Raw genomic sequence first — 25329 nt, forward strand, 5'->3', positions numbered from 1 at the left:
AGCCAAGGGGCTGGAGCTGTGGCTCAGCTCCGGAGGCAAAAATGAAATGCACAAGTTTCTGAGATCAATTCCCAGCACCCAATTAATAATAATACTAAATAATAATAATAATAATAATAAAAATACAAGTGCCTGGAAAGATGGCTCTGTGGTTAAGAGCACCAGATAGTCTTTCACAGGCCCTGGGTTGGATTCCCAGCACCCACAAGAAGGCGCACAGCCATTTGTGACCCAGCTTTCTCTCATAACCTCCACAGGCACGGCACACAGTGATGGTGCACAGAATACGCACGAAGAAAAAACACTCATATACATAAACATAAAAATTAAAAAAGAAAGAGAACACTTTAAAAAGCCAAGCGTGGCGATAGCTGGATCGCTGGGTTTCCTGGCCAGCCTGCTTAGCTTACCTGGAGAGCTTCGGGCTACGGAGAGACACTCTCAAAATGGATGGACATCACCTGAGGACGGACACTTGAGGTTGGCCTCCGGCCTTCACACACACATGTGTGCTGCACACAAGAAGACATGCTTGTAGACATGTGTCCACACATCATAGCCACCCAAAATCCCCAGCTGGAGCTGGATAAAATGGCCACATAGCCATCCTTCTTGTTGGTAAAAGGAGATCTTCCAGCTTGAGGGCACAGCAGTCTGTACTGGCCCCTCTTTGAAGGCCCAGGTTGGGTTGCTAGTTTCCGCTCCAGAGGGTCCTTGGGTCTAATTTCTGGGAAGTTCCCACATCTCTTTCCTGCTCTCTCTCTCCTTTTCAAAGGTGCCACCTGGACTGCGGGCAACGTCTTGTGAGTGACAGGCCTGGGGCGTGGCCCACTGGTAGCAGCAGCAGGAGCACCAGAGCCAAGCCAGGGGCTCCGTTTCAAGTTCTCCTTTCAAGGGAAATCATTTGATACACTCAGCCCACACAGCCCTGCAGGCTGGATCCGCACAAACAAAGCGGGGAATTCTAACTCAGAGACCCCACCCCTGTCTACACTAACATTGGTAATTGCTCTTCTACAAAAAGAGAGGGAGGGAGAGACAGAGAGATAATAAAACTTATTATCTTATCTTTAACTGGCTCCAGAAAACTCCATAAAAGGCTGGTGAGTTCCTCGGAGTTTCCCACGAGTTGGCGTCCGTGTGTTTACCACAGCCAATGTTCAAATTCCCAGGCTCAGGGAGACACCTGGGAAAACTGAAAGCACAAACAAGCCCTGAGAGGGAAGTGAGGGAAGCAGGCTCCAGCCACGGCCACCTCGTTGGCTTGTCAGTGGCCCTCATCCATCTCTGGGTCTTGGTTTCCTCAGCGTAGTCAAAACCAGGATATTGTATCAGACTGCCTTCTTCTCCAGTGTGTAGGCTCCTTGTGGGCTCTCTGCCTTCTGGCCTGGGGTGTAGCTCAGCGGCACAGCACCTACCTGGCATGCACAAGGCCTTGGGACCCATCTCTAACCTTAGAAAAAAAGTTATTTCCCCATCTTCTCCTTTATTCATTATAAGAGTTAAGTTTTTGTTTTTAATTACGTGTTTGTGCGGGTACATGGGTGTAGTGCCTCCAGAGGCCAGAAGAGGGCATCAGATCCCTTGGAGCTGGAGTTACAGCTGGTTGTAAGCCAGCGATGGCTTGATATTTAAGAGTGTTGGGAATGAACTTGAGTCTTCTGGGAAAGGCACTCTTAAATACAGAGCCATCTCTACGGTATGACCTTATGTCTATAGAAGGCTCTGCTTGAATGTGGCACTGCTACCCAAACCAAACTGAGCAGAGGGCTTTCATGAATAGCCAAGGCCAAGCTTCTGGTGCTCACAAGGAAAACTGCAGACAGTGGTTTGTGACAGGGCACACCTGATCTGCCCTTGACCTCTTGTCTGCCTTCTGCCCAGAGAGGCGGAGAGTATTTAATAAACATTCTCTTCAGAGCACTGTGATTGGACTGCTTTGCTCACAAACTGTGTGTTGGGGGAGGTGGCTCTGTCCTGAAGGAGGCCTTGCTTGGCAAGCATGAGGACCTGGGTCCGTTCCGCAGAGCCCACGTCAAGAGCTGGGGCGAGGTACTGAGGAAATGGTGCAGTGGGTGAGAGGATTTGCTAGACCAGAGTTCAAATCCCCAGGAGCCATGTGAAAACCCTGGGCATGGCCACATGTGCCTGTCACTCAGGTGCTATGAGGCAGGGGCATGTCTAAACCAGGAGCTTTCTGGCCAAGCAACTTAGCCTGAAATAATGAGCTCCTTGTCTTCAGGGAGTAAGGTGGAGAGTGAGGAAGCATGACATCTGATGTCCTCCTCCTGCCTCCATGGCTCTCTCTCGCACGTGCTCTTCCTCCCTCTCTCTCCTTCCCTCTTCCTCCCTCTTTTTCTCTTTCCATCTCACTCTCTCCCCTTTCCCTCTCTCTCCCTCTGTCTCCTACTCCCTATCATTCTCCCTTTCTCTCTCCTATTCCCCCTCTCCCTCCCTCCCTCCTTTTTTCCTCTTTCTTCCTCTCTTCCCCCCTCTCTTTCCCTCTCTCCCTTCTCTATCCCTTTATTCCTCCCTTTCTCTCCCTCCCTCCCTCTCTTTCCCTTTCTCTTTGTCTCTCTCCCTCCTTCTCATCTTCTCCCTTTCTCTTCCTCTCTTTCCCTCTCCCTCCCCTCTCTCCCTCCCTCTCTCTGTCTCTCTCTCTCTCACACACACACATAGGCATGGCATGCTGTCACTGGAGAGGTAGACAGAAAAATCTCTTGGGCTTGCTGGCCAGATAGTCTAGCCTAATTAGCAAACCTCAGGCTATGGAGAGATCCTGTCTCTAAATAAATATATAAATAAATAAAGTATATGACTACTGAGAAATGACATCTGATATTGTCCTCAGACCTGTACATGTATGCACATGCATACTGTATACACATACCAGCATACATGAACACACACTCACAGAAAGGGATCAATGGTTAATTTCAGGTGTTCCCTCAGCTGCGTTTCCACTTTGTTTTCTGAGGCAGCGTGTCTTGAGACACTGGAGCTCGCTGGTCCAGATAAACTGGCCGGCCACCTAGCACCCAGGACCTGCTGTCAGTACCCCCTACTCCTAGTGCTGAGGTTCCAGGCACGTACCACCACGCCTGGCCTTTTATGTGGTGCTGGGGCTTGTACGTGGGTCCTTACCCACTGAGCCATCTTCCCCAGCCCCACCTTCCTTCAATGGTAGCTTCTAGCACCCCTCAGAAACTCTCTGGAAATGTGAGAACTATTAAAATTCTCAAAAGATGGGGCCAGCTGTTTCTAAGTTTCTGTATCCATGTGGCAAATGTGCGGAGATCTGTGTTTGCTTGCATCTGTGCAGGGAAAGATAAGAAGCCTTCCAGTTATGATGGTAGCAAACAGGATGATGTCTGACTCAGGCTTGCTATGACAGCTCATCTTGGTTGTCAACTTGACACACCTGGAAGGAGAGGGCCTCACTGAAGAACTGCCTCCATCAGATTGTCCTGTGATTAATAACTGATTTAGTGGTGCCCACCCTCTGTGAGTTGTCCTGGGCAGGTGGTCCTGAGCTGGACAAGAAAGCAGGTTGTGCAAAGCCAGAGGGAGCGAGTCAGCGAGCAGCACTCCTCCGTGTCTCCGTTTCAGCTCCTCACTCCCTGACTTTCCCCAGTGACGGACTGTGATTCGAAAATGTAAGTTCCCTAAACCCTTTCTTCCCCAGGTGACCTTTGGCCATGATGCTCCTGGTTTCTATAGTACTGCAGCGATGCAGCATCTGCAGTGCAACCACCACCTTCCAGGGTGAGCTTTTAACTGCGGAGGTCACCACTGGCCCTGAGACAGAGGGGACACTCCACAGAGTGGTAAACATGCAGCTACCACCGAGACCACTGATGGAGAAACATCAAAGGTCACTGTAGAGCAATGCTCAGGCTTCTTTCCAAACAGAAAGAAGAATCAGTAGCTCAACCTGGAGAGGAAGCACAGCTGAATTTTGTTGCTTTATTTTGGCCCTTCATCTTATCACGTAGATGGATCGTCAACATTCAAAGTTGTTGAAAAAGAAAAAAGATTAGAGTGGCAAAGCCTCTTGATTGACACCTGTGTGCTCACTGACTCTGGAAAGTTCGGCCTGCTCTGAGAACTAAAGTATTTTGTCCATAAAGAGAGTAGGAGGTCCCATTTGGGTGCTATGCAAACGAATCCCTGCCCAGAATATTTACATCTCCATCTAGTTCCCGAAGACCTCCCCACCAAGCGGGCACTCCGGGAGACTGACTGTGGAAACACAGGTTTGGGGCTTTATCAATTCATGAGCCCTTTCTTTTGCTCTTGGCTTCAGAAGGCTCCTCTGTGGCAGAGCTTGGCCCCATGCCCTGTGCATCATGGCAGCAGAAGTGTGTGGAGGAGGCAGTTTACCTAATGGTGGATAAGAAACAGAGGGCGCCAAGTAAGCGCGAGGACCTGACTCTGAATTCATAGCACTCAGGCGAAAAGCTGGGCCTGGCTGCACACAGCCATAACCCCGGCATCGTGAGAAGCAGAGCCTAATGGAAACTGAGTCTCTGGCTCCATGATGCAGAAAGTGCTAGGTAAGACACACCTTGCTTCTCTAGGATCTGCACAAGAGCACACACCTGCGCTCACACTCAGGCATGCAACACACACACACACACACACACATGCTACAAGGAGAGGGAGCTACCTCACCCAGCACTGAAGTGAAAAGAGCCAGGCTTGGTGGCTCATGCTTGTAATCCTATATCTGGGGAAGAATAAACAGAAGCAGAGTCCTGCTGGCTGTTCTGCTTGCTGAGCACCTGGCCAGTGAGAGGCCCCATCTCAAAAGAAGATGAGGGGAGGAAGGACACCAGCTTGGCTGTTGGCAGCTCTCACACAGGAAGTCCTAGCTCCTTATCCCCATAAGGACTCTCAGCTTCTCTTCCTTCTCTTCTTCTCTTCACCCCCTGTGCCTCTCCTTTCAAAGCCACCACTGAAGCCCCGTGTATGAGGGAGCAAAAGTACCTCTCAGAGTGGACACAGCTTTGCAGGCTCTAAACTTGGCTGTCAGGACAATGGTTGGCTCTAAATTTAAAATACACTACTCTGTCCTGGTCTCAGGTCCTACTGGGTGTCATGTCCCTAGGACACTCATGGGAAGAGGCCTTCCCAACCATGCCCAGTCCTAGGTAGATACGTGGGCCCCGCACTGTGGAGGTAGATCCAGGCCTGGGACTTAGGCCCTCAGTTGACCATTTCCTATTCCACTCCTCCCACTCCAGGCTGGGTCGCCTGCAGACCACCCCACACCCATCTGTATATTTCACATTTCTCAACTGCCTCTGGCGTTGTTCGGCCCTGTTCAAGTGCCCAAGGCTCTGAGAGGAGGCTCCTACTCCTGCTTTCCTTTCCACACCCGAGGCCTGCAGAGAATCAACCTCTGGGGCCTCTGCTGATGACCTCATGGGGAACTGCTGCCTGCAGACTTCCTGTTTTTATATTCTTTTCTCCTCTGCTTATTTTTCCTACTTTGCTAAGGTTTTGTACAGTTCTTGTTCTCCTCCCTTAACCCAGCCTGCAGAAACTCAACATTATTTTCTGTGATTATTTTAAATGCATATTTAGATAAGGAAAGGAATGTTCTTCCCCCTCCCTTTTTTCCATTTGAGAAATTGCATGGAGTGGTGTCTTTCCCTCCCTCTCCCCCCACTCCTCATTCCCCATGTTTTATTTCCCACACCATAGTCTTTAGCTTACACAGCTTAGAAGAGACAGACTCCAAGCCCTGAGTTTGCCAGTCCCCAGTACACACCAGCGCTCGCTCTCTGACGGCAAATCTTAGGAGACCAAGCTCTCCCAGCTTCCCACAGCTGATCACCTGAGCTCTCCAAAACACAATGCAGGTCCTTCCTTCAAAACCGAGAAGGCTCTGCATGTCTCCAAGATCAAGTCAAAGTTCCTTAGCCTGTGTGAAGGATGCTTCAAAGGTTGCCCCAGTGTAACTCTGCCAGTGGCCTCGTGGCCAGCCCATCTGCCCAGCTTTCCCACCTCTTCCCCCACAATCCTCATCGTTTCCCTCTATGTTGCCTACACACTAAGAATAAATGCATTTACTCTAGTGGCTCAGAACCACTTCATAGTTCTGTTTCTCCCTCTCTCTTGTTGGGTTAGTTGCGCTTATGGGCACTCGCTATGTTTATTTCTCCCATCCAAGTGTAACCAGAACGAATCTGGCTTAGCTTCCGGGGTCAGAAAAAAATGGGTACATTCAGGGTGCTATGGCTGTAGATATGTGTTTGCTTATTTTGGAAGCAAGTGGTTTTCTGTTTGATTCTATGTGTGTGTGTGTGTGAGAGAGAGAGAGAGAGAGAGAGAGTCAGACAGGCAGAGACAGAGGGACAGAGATTTTGCTCATTGTAATCTTTGAATATGGTTGTCCTCCACAGCCGGTGAGGCATGGCCCTGGGGGAAGGCATGAACTGAAAAGGTTGGCCGCTCACATGCTGATCTCCCAAAGCAGAGAACACGGCTCATTTAACAAGAAGCTAGAATCTAGGGCAGGTGGGGGAAATAAATACCATCTTAAGGGCCTTGCCTTGTTAAACATTCAGATTCCTGGGCCTGAGCCCCACAACCTATGAGTGCAAGTCTTAGGAATAGGCCCCCAGGAATGTGCGCGTTCATGAGCCACGGCGATCCGGTTGCCCCAGTGTGACACCCTGACCCAGGGGCTTCGCGGGCTTGGAGGTGTGCCAGGCATTCGACCCCATGGATACCCCAAGTGGCTTCTCTCCAGCTCATGGCAACACATCCAGCCACACTGCACCCTTGTAAGAGACCCTTTCCTCCCTGTGGACTGTGCCACCTCGTGCTTCCTCCTGCTGCCTGTCCAGTCTTTCAGCCACATCTTCCCACAAGCTGGATCTGGCTCCACTTCCTCCATAGGCCCTTTTGCTCTTGGGCTTCCTCCCAGATTCTGTCCTTGACTTTGTCCTTGACATTCTGTCCCCAGCCCATGGTTTCTGCCCCCCCAACATGGTCAACCTGATGGTGTCAAAACTGACATTTCCAGTGCAGTTGTTCTCCTTGGCCTCCTGCCTAGGCACACACTGCCTTCCCAAGCTCTCCCCAGGGTGGGTTCAGGCATCTCAGATTGCACATCTGTTTTCTGGATCTTCTTCCTTCACTTCCTGTGTCTGAGGGAGGCACCCACTTGGCATTGAACTGGACACCCAAGAGTCACCCCACCCTTTCCACTTACTGGTGGCACCACCCAGAACAAGCTACTCATCTCTCTGTGTCTTCGTTTCCCATCTGAAATGTGGACACACTGGCAGCGCCCACCTCGCTGGGTTGTGAGGCAGTGATGCGGTTCTGTCCATAAAGTGCCTAGAACGGTGCCTGGCATGATGAAAGGGGATAGTAAGTGCCAGCTGATAATAATCATGAGCCTGACACTAATAAATACTTAGTTATCGATAATCATGTTTTCATGGTTTCTTCCTCCTCCACTGTCCACCAACAAGGTAGCCACTAATTCTATTTTCTGTCTTCAGCATCTCTTCTTCTCTGTGACCAACCTCTTCTTCCCATTTCACCTCTGCTCTACCAATCCTCATTTTTCCCCCTCAACTGGTCCAGGTCTGGTCTCTCACCTGGATTCCTGAATCCTTTATCATCCTTGAGACTCCTTGCACGCATCAAAACTATCTCTCTTCCTCCTTTACCTCTACTCTACCAGGATCTAATCTCACCTTACCTCTACTCTACCAGGATCTAATCTCACCTGGATTCCTGAATCCTTTATCACCTTTGAGACTCCTTGAAAGCATCAACTGAGTGCAAGTCAAGACTGACTAAACAGATGACACTAGTGAGTAATTTTTGGATGGATGAATGGATGGATGGAGGACTGGGTGGAAAAAAATACCAGTAGTCACTGAACTGGGTGTTTCCAGGTTCTTGCCATCTTATTTGGAGAACTGAAGAAAAGTCTTGGATGATTACTGTTAATTCTCAACTTCACAGAATCTAGAATCATCCTGAAAAAGAATCTCAGTGAGGGACTGTTTATATCCATTGTTCTTAACCTTCCTGGTGCTTCCACCCTTTAATACACTTCCTCATGTTGTGGTTACCCCCAACCATAATTATTTTTATTGCTATTTCATGACTGTAATTTTGTGACTGCAAAATTGCAAGGTAAATATATAGTATGCAGGATATCTGATATGTGACCCCTGTGACCTCCAAAGGGGTCATAATCCACAGGATGAAAACCACTGGTGTAGATACAGTCAACCTGTGGGCACATCTGTGGAGGGTTATCGTGATCATGCTGACTGAGGTGGGAAGCTCTGCCTACTGTGAGTGGCACCATTCCCCAAGCAGAGCTTTCTGCACTGTGTGAGCGTGGCATTTAACTGAGCACTAGCGTCCACGCATTAACTCCTCTCTTTCTGCTCTTGGCTGTGGATACGCTATGACGAGCTGTTTTAAGTTTCTGTCTCTTCACCAGTGATGAACTACAACCTAGGATTGTGAGCCAAATGATCCCTTTCTTCTTTAAGTTGCTTTTGGCTCGGTATTTCATCACAGTAGTGTGAGACACCTAAGACTCACACAAATATCATAGTAGCAAGTGATTTTGTTCAAAGGCAAGGTGAAGGCAATACCAGATACAACCCAAGGGAACAGGTGCTCCCACAAATGTAGTTTAAGGGCCTCTGCTTAAACTACTCCATTTTATGGGTCCAGGAGGAGACATACAGTGTTGGTTCCGAGGGGTAAGATATGGGTGGTTTTCTGTTTTGATTGATAGACTTGGACTATGTAAGTCTTTGTTTGTATGTCCTTTCCCATAATGTACCAATATACTAATGCACATAATGATTCTAGTCATTCAGAGGCATACATAAGATGGTGGTGGGGGTTTCCTTCTACTTTAACTGAGAGGACACAGTTTACTGTGCATGTGCCCCAAACTAGCCTTAGGTTGCACAGGTACACCTCCCTGGTTCCAGGGCGTGTTTGCCACAGAAACAGGGGTGCTAGGGAGTTACTAGGGTTGCTAGGGTGAGCTGATCTGTTGCTTCATTTGTCGAGGGGTATTTTCACATAGCTCAAAGCAGGTGAGAGTCCTGGGTTCGTAAATTAATCTTATAAACTACCTTTCTCTGACAGATCAAATCAAACGTATTGTGTCAGTCCCCAAAAGGGTAAAACACCTTATGAATCAAGGAGGAAGTGGATAACCTGGGACTTGGGAAAATGAAACTTTTGGTTATGGTACATTCTCCACAAAGTGTTGCTGAACAGAAAAATGGCACTGTGTCCAGGAAAGCATGGGTACTTGCTAGTTTTAGGTCAACTTGACAGAAGCTTGAATTATCTGAAAGGAAGGAACTCCCAATTGAGGGAATTCCTCTATAAGATTCGGCTGTAGAGCATTTCTTAATTACTGATTGATAAGGGAGGGCCTATCCCTTTGTGGGTGATGCCATCCTTGGGCTGGTGGTCAGGCTGAGCAAGCCATGAGATGCAACCAGTAAGTAGCATTCTTCTCTGGCCTCTGAATGAGCTGCTGCCTCCAGGTTCCTGCCATGCTTGAGCTCCTGTCCTGATTTCCTTTGCTGATGAACTGTGATGTGGAAGAGTAAGCCATATAAACTCTTTCCTCCTCAGTTGCTTTGGTCATGGGGTTTCATCATAGCAACAGTCACCTTAACTAAGATAGAATATCTCCCAGAAGGCATGGAGCTGTAGAGACACAGGAGAGTCAAGGTCCTCATGTGGTCAGGGTGGCCCAGTTATGCTCAGAAGAGGCTCTGGATGGAGTCAGAGATTTCCCACTGCTGAAGAGGACACTTCAGTGGGGTAGGGATGTTGCATTCGGATTTCTGAAGAGATGGAACATTCCCATGGACACTTTCTATTTCCTTCTCACTCCATACTCTTGAGACACCTAGCATTTTTTAAAAATAATGTATTTATTTTTATTTTGTGTACATTGGTGTTTTGACCTGTATGTCTGAAACAGGAGTTACAGACAATTGTGAGCTGCCTTTCCCCTGAAAGGGCAGCCAGTGCTCTTGCTTGCTGAGCCATCTCTCCAGCTCCCTGAGACCTAGCATCTTTGATGAGTCATTTAGTCTGGTGAGCAGACAAGAACTGTCATATCCCGGGATAGCCTTCTCTTTGATTTTGCTGTTAGCTTTTTAGGAGTGTGCTTCCTTTTTAGGGAATTTATTCTTAAGTGCAATTCAAAATGGAGCAACATAATGACTCTCTGGATCTATAAGGTTGAGGACCAGGTCTTTCAACATAGAAACCAACTCACGCAGTGTCTAGGCATCTTGAGAAGCCAGCAGAATAATAGACTGGAGGAGGAGTCCCTTCAACAGGAAGCTGTTGACAGCTTCCCCAGTGACATAAGTAATGTCTGGCGGGGTCCTCTGATAGAGATCTGCCTTCGCTATCACTGCTCCTGGGAAGTTTAGCCTCCCTCAGTGAGAACAGCTCTCACTAATTAGCCCTCTTCCATTTAATGATTTTGCTTTTCTTATTGATTGGTTTCTGTCGAATTGGTAACATGGAAGATGAGAGCGATGTAGCTCACACACTGCCGCCTCAGGCCGCCCTGTTGGAGCACATTCTAATGGATCGTGGCTGTCTTTTCTATTATTTGACCCATAAGCTCTTCTTAACAAAGCGCTCCAGGGGCTGGAGAGATGGCTCAGTGGTTAGGAACATTTGCTGTTCTTTTTAAAAAGACCCAAGTTTAGATGCTACCACCCATGCTCACAAGCGCCTTTAACTCCAGCTCCTGGGAACTGATGACATCTTCTGTCTTCTATGGTACTGAGTGTGTGCACACAAACACAAACACAAACACACACACACACACAGAGAGAGAGAGAGATCCCAAGAAAAAGAAAACACTACCAATCAAAAGTGGAAGATGACATATTTTCTTATTCTTGACTTAAAAATTACCACCAATTTTTTTTACAGAAATGGCATCTCAATGATTTATTATTCTATAACATACAGAATTTCCGTGGTTTAAGACTATAACTTGGGTTGTCATGTTCGCCAGCCTCCTACTCACAGTCTTCCTGCCTTAGCCCGAGTTCCGGGCTGGCTAGTTGGCTCATGATTCGAAGGCAGCGGATTGGCGGGCTGAGTGATTCTTCGCTGACACTGCCTGACCCCCAGCATCTGGCATCTTTATCGAGACTGAAGATGCCAAACGGTCTCTGACATGACTGGTCTTTAAAGCTGTCTGTTGACTAGGCCAGGTTCCCTAGGCTTCTTCAATAGGATTATTCCAGTAGATAAGTACTTTTCTAGCCTCTGTTTTTCTTTTTTTTTTTTTTTTTCATGTTTACAAAGGTCCCATTGGCCAAAGTGAATCATGTGACAGTATCCAGCATGGACATCTAAAGGATTACATAAGAACAGGGGTTCAGAAAGGTGTGGCTCATTAGAAGCTATGATGAAACAATATACCCCACTCGGGGTGCTAGTTGGTAGATCAAACCCACACGAGGGTTTAGTGGGAGCCAGCCCTGCCTTGGTGGTGAGCACAAGAAAATCAAGTAATTAGGAAGAACCCTGGAAACTGAAAAGGCTCTCATGTCCTGCAAAAGCAGAAGGGGGACTCCCCAAACACATTGAAACCCCTGTCTAGGAGACAACAGATGAAATGGTCCCGGTGTGCCTGTATCTCTTTGTCTATGTGTCTGCTCTACAAAGGCTGTGGAATTATTTAGACACTTTCTCCTGGTTCTCACTCATGCTGCTGCATGCAGTTGAAACTTGGCAAACTTACCCATTGCTTCTCTGGTGATAAGAGTCCTTCCAGGCTTTTTTTCAGACTCTAAAACCCTAAAACAAGCACAAAAGTGTATGCTCAATGACCACAAAGAGCTACTTGAGCTTTTTTTCTCCCCTTTCTGGAAGCCTGGCCAACCCTGAGATGGAGGCCCATGCTTGCTGATTCTTACATTTCTTTTCTTCCCACATTCCTGCCACCCACAGCTGCTCCAGTCCAGAGCAAAAGTTCAGAGGTCAAATACTTATGACCCCAAAGCTTCTCTAGCGTGATGACAAAGAGACAGCTCACTGAGAGAATAAACAGCCATGGCTCCTGCAAATGCTGGTCTTGGGCCTTCTGGTAGAGTGTGCTCATGCGCTTATCACATGGCCCTGCTAGCCCTGTGGTTGGGCAGGATGTTCCAGCAGAAGCTGAGGCCCAGAATGAGGATTTGCTTCCTCAGGGTGCCGAGGTTGGAAGTGGAGCTCTGGCTTTCCGATCCAGGTCCTGACTCACCATGTACAGGCACGCATGCCCTCACAAGTCTAGGAAAGCTGCCTTGGAGCTCTTCCGGAGTTTTCTGCTCCCACCTTGTGGTTCCACTGACAACCACCGTTAAGCTTGCTTCCCTTCATGTTCACATGAATGAGGAGACGTCAAACATCTCAGGAACTGGCTTTTCAGCCCATCTCTCCAGATGAGTGTGCATTCTCTCCTCAGGTCAACTGTGAATGATCCAGCCTGGTTCTCTGTGCTGGAAGAGAGAGGCTCAGCATTACTCAAAGAAAATGAAACAGCGTAGAGAAGTTTAAAGCACCATCAATGGCCGGTGTGGCTCGGGTGAGCCATCAAAGCAAGAAAGAATGTGGTCTGTAGAGGTCCAGGATATGGTCATCTTGGCTTTGTGCTGCTAGTAGGAGACCAGGGCCTTTAGCATGTTTATTTATTTTTGTATTTGTGTGCATGAGTGTATATGAGTATGTAAGTATGTGTGTGTGCGTGCATGAGTGTGCGTGCATGAGTGTGTGTGTTCACCTACAGAGGGCAGAAGGCAGCATCAGGTATCTTCCTGAATCTCTTTCTGCATTCCTTTTTGAAAGAGGGTACCTCACCGCAGCTAGTGCCGGGCTAGGCTGCCAGGCCAGCAAGTCCCAGTGACCCTTCTGTCTGGCCCTCTTACTGTTAGTTTGTGCTTTATGTTTCCAGTTTTAACAACTATGAAGATCAAAGCTTGACCGGCCATCTCCCCAGAGCATCAACATGGAGTCAGTGGCTCAGAACCTGTCTATAAGATTCTGCAATCTCTAAACACAGTGAAAAGTCACAAAAGAATTCTCAGAAGCACACTAGGAGAACCTTACAGAATGAGTGAGGAAGCAAGAGAGAAGCCAGGGAAAGATGATGGTGGCTCTTCTCCAAGTGTTAAAAGCTGGGACCTGAGAGGGAAAGCAACTTCCTGAAAGCCCCAAGCCTCTGCTGGCAGAACTACAAGCCTTCCCTCATCCCCAGGCCAGATCTTTTTCAGCTTCATTGTGTTCCTTCTTGTTTCTTTCATACCACAGTACATTCCCCTGTAAACCTGCTTCCTGCCCCTGCAATTCTTGGCCACTCTGTGAGCTCCTTAGGAAGGGCTATTAGCTTGTAGATTTAGTGACCAAGTGTCTCAAATTAGGGTTTTTTTAATGATTTATTTTATTTTTTAATTACATGTATTGCATTAGTCTCTGTGTATGCACATGTGTGTGCAAGGGCCCACAGAGGCCAGAAGATGGTGTCAGATCCCCTGGGGCTGGTATTACAAACTTTTGTGAGCCGTAAGACATAGAGCATCAAATTCCCATCCTCTGCAAAAGCACCAAGTGCTCTGGACTGATAAGCCATCTTTCTAGCCCCCAGATGCCTGTTTAAATTGAGCTGCTAAGGTGGCATTGGGGGAATCCCCACATACTTCCTAGTAAATATGATAATTTGTGTTTCCTCCTAAGGCCATTGGATCGGTCCCTCCAAATACCCTCAGAGCAGAGGTGTTTAGGTGAAAAGTAGTCCTGTGTAACAACGGGTCTGGAAAGTCCCTTAAACCTTTAGAACCATTTGTACCCAGCTCCTCCTGAAGCCCTGGATGGGATGGAAGGTCTGGGTGCATCTGATGGTGAGTACGCGCTGGAGGGTAGAAGATGCAGTGCACATCCCAAGAGTGCCTCTGAACCGGGCTCCAGCACATGAGGGATGCCCAGCAAGGCTTTTAACCAGAGGCCCACACTCCCAAGGAGCTGGATTATCCCTGCGGCTCCCAGTCCCACTGATGGTGTCTCTGGCTCCTTTCCTTGCCCGGGATGGGGCAAGCAGCACTCTACTTAAGGGTACTCCATTGGTCCGGGTCATCTATCGCCTCCCCCACCTCCACTGTCTAACGTTTATGTCCTTCTTTAAGCTGATCTTTGGTTTGAGATGTCCTGATGTGAGATGAAAGGGCTTCAGCAGTTCTGAGACAGAATGATCGGTAGAGGCCAGCTGCCCAGTGAACACCAGGTCACCAGTGCTAGGATAACAAACACATGCCGGCGTGTCTCGCTTTTTATGTGGCGCTGGGGATAGAACACAGGTCCTCATGCTTACAAGACACTCTGCTGACTGAACCATCTCCCCGGCCACCGTTACAACATTTGGAGAAGAGGTTGCCATACCCTACCTATCAAAGATGAGATCATTATACCAATACATAGGATTTCAAGTGATGGGCCACTGGAAAGCTGTCAGAATGATCCTCAGAATCATATCCATAGCAACAGGAGCTGGCCAACCAAAGAGGGAAAAGCTGCAAAAGCATCATTATAGGATGAACCTGTTTTTGCTTGAAAAGGGTACATTTGTGTATATTTTGTATTATACATACACAAACATACATGTGTATATACACATGTAGATATATAATTTAAAACTTGAAGAGAGTATTCTGATAATCTAACATGGTACTGGCCATGATTGTTTAAAGTAAGTGAGGTTGTGGGTATTTAAATATTTCTCCTCTCATTCATATATTTTCTAGAATGAGCAGCAGTGCTTTTTAATATAAAGAGGCAGCTTTTTTTTATGTTTATGTTTTTAAATTTTCTCCATTCTAAGCCACCAGTTGATACTGTCACGGAGAAGAAGCAATTTCACAAAACGTACGCTTTGAAAAAGGAGACTGACTGGGCTCATTAGAACTCGGTCAAGCTCAAGGATTCCACAGAGACAGTCCTCTGCAGGGCACCAGTGGGCGGAAGGCGAGCAGAAGGCCCTTCAGGCACAGCTGGAGCAGGAGCCTTCAGCTTTGGGGAGGGGGCACTCCAAAAATGCCCTTGCCTGCCCGCTCCTCCTCCCCTCGACTTCCTGGCCTTATTTTGACTTACTGCTCAGGCATCATTTCAAAGGAATCTCTCTTTAACCACAGCACCCACATAGGAATCCTGCAAAAACCCCGTTTTTACTTAGTCCCGACAGACAGATGACTTAAATTGGCCTGGAAAGAAACACGCTGGTCGCCCAGCAAAACGTGGTTGCTGACGAGACTGATGTCTGGGAGAACTCCATCTCCCCGGACCAGCCCCAGGCAGCAGCTGATTACATGTCCTGTCCCTTTCCTGAATTCCCAACGTGGACTGATCGCCAGGCTTAGCTCCCGGTGTGCTCCATCTCTGGACAAGTAAATGCACCAAATACTCGTGTGTATTCGGAGCTCATGGAGATGCAGTGTGACCCAAGGCTGTGAATTAATATTCTATGTTGGTCACTACCTGCCCTGAGCACCCGGAGGTAGACTCCACTCTTCTCTGAGAGCTGGTTTTCTCTTGTGTTTATCTTTCCTCTCCGGACACCCCAACACAGGAAGCTCTCCCACTCTTCTCCATACTCAGCAGTTTGTGTGGGCTTCCACGGTCTGCTGGCTGGCCCCTGGGAATGCCTTGACTGTGCTGTTATTTTTCTTTTTATGTTGAAGTCTCCTGGGGTTCCCTTGACTCTTGTAGTTGGTTAGAGTCCAAGTATGGACTTCTCTGCCTGTGACCAGAGGCAGTATAGGAGGGTAAGGCTAGTGGGAACTGGGGAGAGGGCGCTTTTCCACGTTTTAAAAGATGATATAATAACATGGTTGAGGTTGAGAGAGAAGCCTTCAGAGGAAGCCTGGCTGTGAGACAGAGGGAAAAACCAGATCCCACCACCCCACCCGCTGGGGGCTGGTGGGGACTTTGCTTCCCCCACCAGCACCAGACCCCCATCCACACTGAGTAAGGCTAAGCCTCGGACTGGAGTATGGATTGGGACCTGCCTACCAGGAGAAAGTCAGCAAAGTGCAAAAGTGGGTTTCCTTTAACATCAGAGAGATGTGGTTGTGACGGGTGAGGGGCAGGGAATGCCGCCCTGTCTCTTCCTAGAAAGTGGTCCTGTGAGTCTTCCCCAGGGCCCTGTTTGATGAGGTCCGCCTTGCCCGCTCCTTGTCCATCATGCAACCTTATTTACCATGCATCAGAGATGCAGTAGATCCAAAGTGTTAAGTGGGGGGAAAGACACAGATCAGTTTGTCCAGCATCTCCTACAAGGAAGTGGAAGAAGCTGGAAAGCCCGTGTGACTCACACTGCAGGGCTTGTGCTCCACTGGATGCCAGATGTTTGGGAAGACAGATGACTGCCCAGGTGTTTCCTGGGTTTGGTTCCAGTTGTCTGCAATGTTGTCCCTAGGGCCTGACATCCTGACATCCCAGCAGCTGGTGTCTGCCAGCCTTGGGAGCAAACAGAGGACACCCCAATGTCCTAAGTGGGTACCTGCATACTTGGCTTCTCCTCTCAGCTGGGTCCTGCTGAGGCTTCACAGCAGGACCCAGTTATGATGAGTGGCCTCGCCTCCCACCCCCAGGAACCAACAGTGCAGCAACAGCTGGCCGAGGTGTTTGGAAGTGATGTTTCCACTCAACAGCATGGCCCGGATTTAGGTTCTTGAGACTTCCTGAGAGGCCGCCCCCTTGGAGCTTTAATCCTTCCCCCAGTGTCCTTCCTGCCACCTGTAGTCTAAACTTAGTGACAGGCACGTCTTCCCCAACCGCTTTGGCAGGCCATCTTGGGGCTAAGGAGCAAGCATTCGTTCCCTCTTCAGGGCCACCTGGAGAGGGGAAGCTTGAGCAGCTGAGGGTGACAATGATCTTCCTGTGGGTGGTACATTTTTTTCATTGGTTCTATAAATAATATACAATTGGGAGAATGTATATCCTACTATCTGTATCTGTAGGGAAATAAACATCATCCAACCCCCTCACTAGAAGGCTTCACTGCCGATGTTTTATCCAGGCTTCTGTATATTTGTATTTGAATACTATTTTTAATTCTGACAGCAATAAAAACTTACCAATGAAAATGAGCAAGAGATAACATAAAACCCAGATTTTACTAGGGTTCTTTTCAGTGTTTTTTTTTTTTTCCTATTTCTTTCTTTCTTTTTTTTCTACTGAGTTGAAATCATGCCATATAATAAATTCTCTCTTCTCTCTCTCTCTCTTTCTCTCTCCACTTATTTTGGGAAATAATCAGTCATCATCACATTTTAATTCCAAACTATTTCTGTATTTCTCAACACAATATTCCATCAATGTACTGTAAGTTGGCCATTCCTCTGTTGTGGATACTTAGATTAGAATGATTGCATTTTCACCCATCCCCCAAATTTATGTAACTCTTACCCTTTTAGACTACATTTAGGTTACTTAAGATTGTTGTGCACAGCTGGGGATGCAGCTCAATTGATAGAGTGCTTGCCTAGAATCCCTGAATCCCGGGCTCAACCTCCAGCACCACAAAGAATACTTGTGGGGACACACCCTTGAAATTCCAGCACTCAGGGAGCAGGAAGATCAAAAATTCAAAGTGATCCTGCAAGATGACTTAGCATGTAAGGGTACTTGTCACCAGGCCTGACCAACTGAGTTCCATCCCTGGGTCCTACATGATTGGAAGAGAAGACTAATTCCTGAAAGTTGTCCTGTGACCTCTACTTGCACATTATGTGCACACACACACACACACACACACACACACACAATATATATATAATAAAATATTTTTAAAAGCTTAAGTTCATCCTCGGTTACATAAAATATCTCTGGCCACTCTTGGTTAAATTTAAATATTAAAGATTGATTACTAGATATAGGACTGATTATGTGGTAAAAAGACTGAATAATTTTAAGCACCACAGTGTTTTATATGAAAATATTTTCCAAAAGAGCTTGAGGAATTTTACATGCCCTCTTCCTGGGGGTTTAAGTTGTGAACGGGGCCATTCTAGACATGAGTGAACCCAAGTTCAACGATAGAGAGTAAACCGAGATGACTGGAAAATTGTGGTCTAAAGGGAAAAGTCAGACAGAGGGGTGTGAGGCTCAGCCCCCTGCGGAGGAAAAGCCTCTGCAGCAGGGTCATGGGAAGCCCTGTTGGGGCTTCTCCCAGATTCCGTCGGGAAGTCATTGCTTCTGCTCCACTTCCTGGGCAGCTGGCTCCTGCCCACTTCTCCGAGGACACAGGACTGGGGCAGTTGCACCCAAAGACCTTGAGGTGAGCCAGCTCTCTTAACCACCATCACCACCTGAAATACCTGAATGGAGCGAGTCACACTAGGAGCCCATACCTTCAGGATCCTGTAGTTCACAGCAAAGCGCCCAGAAGTGAAGCACCTTGTCTAAGGGGTGACTCACGCGAGTGTGTGTCTTCCTCTCCACGCCTGTGCAGTAATAAGAAGGACTGGATTTAACTCGAAGGCGCAGCCCTTTCAGCCTCGGCTCCGTTCACTTGTTCTGTGCTGCACGCCCTTGCTAAATGTTGAGGGCGTGGCCAGTGCAGCATGGCTGCCTATGGCACTTAGGCAGTTGTAAAAATCTGATACGGAAGGCTTTGGTTCCTGCCTCTCAGGTATGCATTACCAAGGTGACTTGTTTCTCTTGTCTTTGCTAATTTTCTGGATGCCCTCAAAAGAAGTCAATTAACCGGAGGTCTCCTCCTACCTGGGCTCCGGTTTGTCTGTGTGCTCCCTCATCTTGAGGCCTTTCCCCTGTTCTCATTTCTCTCACTCACACACACTCTCTCTCTGTATGTGTGTGTGTATAATGACACCTGACATAGATTGACAAGAGACCCAAGGTACACAGACTAGGAACTGAAGTCCTTCTGCATTTTTTGCGATGAAGCACAGGCTCCACCATGTTGCCTGTGTTGGTATTTAACACTTTGAGTGAGGCCTTTTCATTTATTCATACTGAATCTTCCCTGAGAGCCGGGGTATACTCTTATATGCTTTTATATTGGGGGGGGGGTTATTTTTGAGACAAGCTTTATACTCAGGATAGCCCCCGCCTCCCAGTACTGGGATCGCAGGGGTGAGTTACTGCTCCCACCTTGCTTCCTCGTGTTTGTACGGTCATCGCCAATGGACTGGTGGATTAAGGAGCATGCTGGGCACCGAGCACTAATCGTGTGCAGAATGCAGCGGTGGGCCCTGGGGAGAGACAGGAGTGTGAGGAATGACCACCCTCCACGTCTCGTGGACTAGTTGTAGACGCCTGGCTGCGTTGTTAAAGAAACGAAGCGCATTTATAGGGTTTAAAGAAATCTGTAGTAACCTCTAGAGTGGGAGAGAGAAAATGAGATCACTGTCAAATGAGTTGGATGGGCACTCACTGCTATGGGCAGTGCTGCTAAATTCCTTCCTTGGGGGACACAGAAGTAACATCTGCCCCTCTTCTAAGGTCTCAGCAGCAACCAAGGCATGATTCTACCAAGTTCACTCTGGAGAACCAATTTGTTCTTTGGGCTTCCTTACAAAGGCGAGTCTTAGAGGAGTGTGGGTGCTCTTCCCGCCAGCCATCCACACCGGGAAAGACTTTACCCTGTTGGGATGAGGGGTTCCCTTCAGCTGCATAGATGAAGCCCCCATGAACCCCCAGTCTTCCCAGGCCACGTCCTATTAAGGCAGAGACGCCTATGCTGGGTGGGAGGGAGTGTCTGTACACTCGGTGAGGGTCTCACGATCCGTCATCCTCCATGAGAGAATATAAAGAGTCATCAAGATGAGCCGGATGTGATGGTGCATGCCTGTGACCCCCGCACTCAGGAAGGCAGAGGCAGATGGATCTCTGTGAGTTTGAGGTCAGCCCAGTCTACAGAGTGAGTCCAGGTCAGTCAAGGCTACACAAAGAAACCTTGTCTTGGGGGAAAAATCATCAAGATCAGCTGTGATGGTCCTTTTGAACTCCCCTGGAGGATAGTCACTCACCATAGGAAGTGAAAAGGAAGTTAACCATGCCACTGAACTGGAAACCGTCCGGCAAATATCTAAGGCTCTGACCACTTTTTCTAGCCCCCGAAGGTGCTCTGACAATCACTGGCTGGATGAAGAGAAAACATTCATAGAATGAAACCCTCCTTTTAATTTTTTAATTGAGTTTATCCACTGCTCTTGCAGAGGACCCAGCTTCGGTTCCCAGCACCCACGTGATGGCTCACAAACATCTCTGGCTCCAGTTCCAGAGGCATCCATTGTCCTCTTCCGGTTTCCAGTCCTCCAGTCCTCTCCTTGTCTCTGATGGCTTTGTGGCATATACTTACCTGTAGGCAAAGCATTCAGATGCACACAAAATAAAAGCAACAAAGGTTTTATAAAAGAATTACTTCAAAATAAACTCATTAGTTAGGATGACCTTTCAGCTTGACACTTTAAACATGCCTTAACCATCTTCACATGTCAGTGTTTTATATCTTATTATATGATTAGAAGTTCACTGCATAATAAAAATCTACACCGAAGACAGAGATTACTGTTTCCAAAGCTCTGAGCAAAAGCTGCCAAGGATGTCGACATACTTCGTATGACAGCAGCTAGAGTGAAGAGCGCCTTCTGTTTCTCTTTTGTGTTGTTGCAACACAACATCTGAAGCCGGGCAATGAACAAGACCTTGTAACCACTGGCCCTCAGCAGAGTGATACCAACATGCTAAGGGTCTTCTTGGTTGTCTAACATAGTAAAGAAAAAGAGAAGAAACTGGCTATTCACAAAAAGGGCATGTGTACAAGGACGGAGGTAACAGAGGTGTGGGGGAGGTGCCAGGTTCTCTTCTTACAACCCACACTCAAGATCCAGGAAAAGATCCAGGATTAACCTTGAAGACTCAGTCAGGACTGACAAGTCCCCAACTTTCACAAGTGTTCTCTCCTCCATACCACGCTGGGGACCAAGCCTCTAGTACACACAGCTTTGGGGCGACAAGCCATAGAAGTGAAGAAATGAGATCAAGTGACATTAATCATCAGACTGAATATTACCACATCTTACTTGCTGTTCTATTGCTGCTAAGGGCACCATGATAACTCATAAAAGAACGCATTAATTTGGGGCTTGCTTACAGTTTTAGAAGGTTAGTCAGTAGACCATCATGATGTGAAGAAGACAGGCATGGTGTTAGAGCAATAGGTAAGAGCTTTATACCCGCAGACAGGAGGGAGGGAGGTAAGGAGAGAGAGAGAGAGAGAGAGAGAGAGAGAGAGAGAGAGAGAGAGAGAGAGAGAGAGACTGGGCCTGGCATGGGCTTTTGGAACCTCAAAGCCTGCAGCGGGAGTTTGGGTTATGTAATGTAAACATGTTTTGTTTTCATCCTGGGTTATGTGGCTTTAGATTGTCTAGAGCAGCAGGCTATTTGCCTCCTGCAGGCTCTGAGAGGGACATGATTTTTTGCCAGGTGCAGACAGTTTAATTCTGAGGACTCCGGAGAGAAGCACCCCCCGACGCCCCAAACACACACACACACACATACACACACACACACACACACACACACACACAGCTCCTGGTTGCTGCTGTTGTGGTTTCAGGTGAAGTTGGAAATATTCTGAAAGGAAGATTGGATTTGCTCCAAGGAACCCATCAACCTTAAACAGCAGGAAGTAGCTAAAGAGAACTACACCCCCCACTAACCATCTTTCTCTCCTACCCAGTGTTAGGGTATTGGAAAGGATTGGAATGAGAAGGGAGGTAGAGGCATAAGGAACCCCAGTAAAACAGATTTAGAATGTGCCTGCGAAAGCCCACCCCTAGTGACACACCTCCAATAAGGCCACACCTCCTAATCCTTCCCAAGCAGTTCCACTAACTGGGGAAGAAGCATTCGAACATAAGAGACTATGGGATCCATTTTCATTCAAGACACCATGTGCCAAGAACCAGGTGAGTGGCAGACAGCACGTGCCAAAACCTTCTATTAGGAAAAAGAGCCACAGGTCACAGTGACCAAGGAAAGCTTTATGGTGGCAGCAAGGAATGACAGTGGCCAGAGATTACAGAGGTTACAGGGGTGAGCAGAGAACAGGTAACATGCAGCACGAGAAAGAGGTGAGCTGGCCCTGTTCCCTTGGCCCCACAGACATGCAGAAAGAATACCAGCATGGACGATCTTTGAGAGTCGTAGGGACCCTCCAGGCTTCTTTGGTGAGCATCATCACGCAAACTCCTACATCCAGTAGATAAGTCTTTGGCTCTCCCGTCAGTGGATTGAGTACTTGGTCAGTTTAAGGATGTGTTGCTGTAACATCCAACTTCTTCTCTGCGTGTAGTCTAGTTCAAACATTTACGTACCAGCACATAAGAAAAACAACCGGTAAAATGACTCCAGGGGTAGAAGGAGCTCACTACCAAGTCTGATGAATTTAGTTCAATCCCCGGGAACCCACCTAGTAGTCAATAGAGAATTAAAGTCCTGCAGCTGTTCCCTGACTTACACACCATGTTATTGGGATTCTTAACAGAGCATAGGTAAGGGGTTACTTACAGGAGTGGGGGTGCCCTTCTCCCACAAGGAATAATAACTTCCACACAAGTTATTCTTCCTCTCTCTGTCTTTCCTCTCTGCTTTTGAGTGCACATACACACGCAAAAATAAATAAATAGATAAACAAACAAACAAATAAATAAATGTAACCTAAAACGGAACAAATAGCTATCCCAAATAATTGCAATCAAGTCTGCAAACCAATGGTCCACTGAAATGTGCCTCGGGCTTCTTTGTTCTCTCACAGATGAAGAGCCAGCAGACAATGGGCTGGGAAGTGCTGGCGGCCATTTGGAAGAACAGCACCTCTGCGGTAACAGGAGGAAAGTGACCACTGACCATTGACAGAAGGAAAGTGATCACTTGCACTTAGTAGTAACTGCTGTTTGGCCTCCATGACCTTGGGGTTGTTGATTTTTCCCTCTTCCTCTCCCTGCTGATCTCAAGCCTCTGTCCCAGGCTTGCATGTCTCTGCACACTTCCTTGGCTTCCCTGTGTATTCCTATGGCTTGCCATTCCTTCTACTGCTGATATCCAATCTTTTATCTTCAGCTCCAGAACCAAGCATCTTCCTGGATGCTGGATGTAGCTCAGGTTTCTCTAGTCTAACAGCCCAAACAAAACCTTTCCTACCCGACAAACTCATTTGTCTGTGAGTGTCCATGTTTAGTCAAAGGACATTATTGCTAGGGGTGCAGTTCAGTGGTAGGGAACTTGCCCATCCTGTCAGACAGCCTGAGTTCCATCCCCAATGCTTTAACGATAGAAACAAAAACCCCAGAAAATTATTCATTCACATATTCTAGTTTAAACCTGGGAGGTCGGCCTTGACTTAGCATCTTTCAATACTGTATCTAAATGGCCTGTTCTAATTTAATTTCTGTTGCTGTGATACAATAGCCTGACAACAAGCAACTTACAAGAGAAAGGGCTTGTTTGGCTTATAGCTTTAAGTTATAGTTCATTATTACAGGGAATGCAAGGCAGGCAGGAATGCAAAGTGTCCCAGCCACAGTCAAGAGTAGAGGGAGTAAACAGCTCTCAATGAGCTGTACCCTCTCTTATACAATTCAGGAACCTCTGCCTAGGGAATGGTGCCCCCGAAGTGGGCTGGGTCTTCTCACAGCAATCAACAAGCAAGACAGTATCCCACAAACATGCCAGTGGGCCAATATCTAGCTAATTCCTCAGCCGAGGTTCTCTTCCCGGGTGACTCTAGCTGTGTCAAGCTGACAGTCAAAATTAAGTAGATCAGAGGCCATTAAAGTCTATCAGTTACATCTCAGACTCTCTTAAGCCCTCTTCTTGAGTTTTTGTTAGATAACCTTTAGTCAGCATGACTACGGCCTTTTAATTGGCCTTAGGCAGAGAACATATCTCATAGTTAGAATACTTCTTGTTTGTCAACATAAAAAAGACTAACAAAATTAGAAAATTGGGGATTTGGTAAAACAAAGCGCATCCTCTCATTCTGGTTCTGGTGTTTGTAGCAGAGCTGGTGTCCCCTCAGATCACACTTCTCTATGGATTGTGTCCTAGGCTCTAACAAATAGCCTACACAAGGCGGTCCTCAGTATCAGTCCCCACATTAAATAGTAATAAAACTGAATTCATTTCTCTTCTGTAGAAAAACAACAACAACATAAGTATAGATTAAGTAGAAATAGAAACTTTAGTATCTTCTTCCCTTTCCAGAAAGGATTGTCGTGGAGACTCTAAGTGCAGCCTTCTTCACTTTGTAACCACTAGTCCCTTCTATAACTTTTCCCCTAAAAATATGCTCAGCTTTGATAAAGTGCTTCCATTGCCAGCATGGGGATGAGAGTTTGTTCCCCAACACCCACGTTTTAAAAACAAGAGCCAGCTGTGGTGATGCCCTTGTAATCCCAGAACAGGGGAGGCAGAGACAGGATAATTCTTAGGGTTCTTCGTCTGCCAGCTCAGCTCTTAAAACACCAAGTAGATGGTTTCCAGAGACCCACACCCAAGGTTTTCATCTGACCTCTGTAACCAGGTGCGCATGCACACAGACACACACTCACACACATGCATGCGGCCATGCACATAAATGTGTTTGGATCTAAACCTTGGAAACTGTGAATGTGCCCAGGTCATTGTGCATATAACTCTTAAGGTGAGGTCATACTTGAGTAGGGTGAGTCCATAGCTCACACTGACTGGTGTCTTAATGAGGAGACGTGCACATGTGTTTAGAACAATGACTGTTTAAAGACCTACAGGAGGAAGGCAGGCAAAGAATGACCCTGGAGAGGAGAGGCTGGAGCCAAGTGACACATCTACACAGAATGGCTGGGGAACGGTGGAGGGTGCCAAAGGCCTTGGAGGAGTCTCTTCTGGGGCTTGCAGAAGGAGCACAGTTTTGCCAACACCTGAAGTCCAGACCTTTGGTCTCGGAGACAGTTACTGCGTAAGCACATCGATTGTGGACTATGATTATGGCAGCTGTAGCTAGCCAGTGTAGGAGGGATCAGGAAAAGGGGTGAAGAAAGTCTAGAGACGCCGCAAGAGCGCCAGAGTCAAGGTGACCATGTTCTGGGGGCGGAGTTCAGAAAGGCTTCAGACAACCGAGGGAGCTGGAGGATGTGAGCAAAAGCCCTGGAATGTGCTGCAGAGGCTCCAAGCTGACAGAGGAAACACCTGTCACAGTGGAGGTGTTCCAGGGAGCCAAAGCCTCCGGTTAGGGCGGGC

The 25329-nt window shown here is 47.5% G+C and overlaps 1 long non-coding RNA gene across 1 annotated transcript; it reads right to left on the bottom strand.

Annotated features, from left to right (window-relative positions):
• Positions 1 to 10985: 10985 nt before the first annotated feature.
• Positions 10986 to 18602, bottom strand: LOC132652406 (uncharacterized). The gene is made up of 4 exons (XR_009589944.1): positions 18435 to 18602; positions 12299 to 12536; positions 11798 to 11853; positions 10986 to 11405 (listed from the first exon to the last, which is right to left on the bottom strand). It is a non-coding gene; the product is annotated as an uncharacterized LOC132652406 (long non-coding RNA).
• Between the last annotated feature and the right edge of the window lie 6727 nt (positions 18603 to 25329).

This window comes from Meriones unguiculatus, chromosome 1 (genome assembly GCF_030254825.1).
Source record: "Meriones unguiculatus strain TT.TT164.6M chromosome 1, Bangor_MerUng_6.1, whole genome shotgun sequence".
NCBI classification, from domain to species: domain Eukaryota; kingdom Metazoa; phylum Chordata; class Mammalia; order Rodentia; family Muridae; genus Meriones; species Meriones unguiculatus.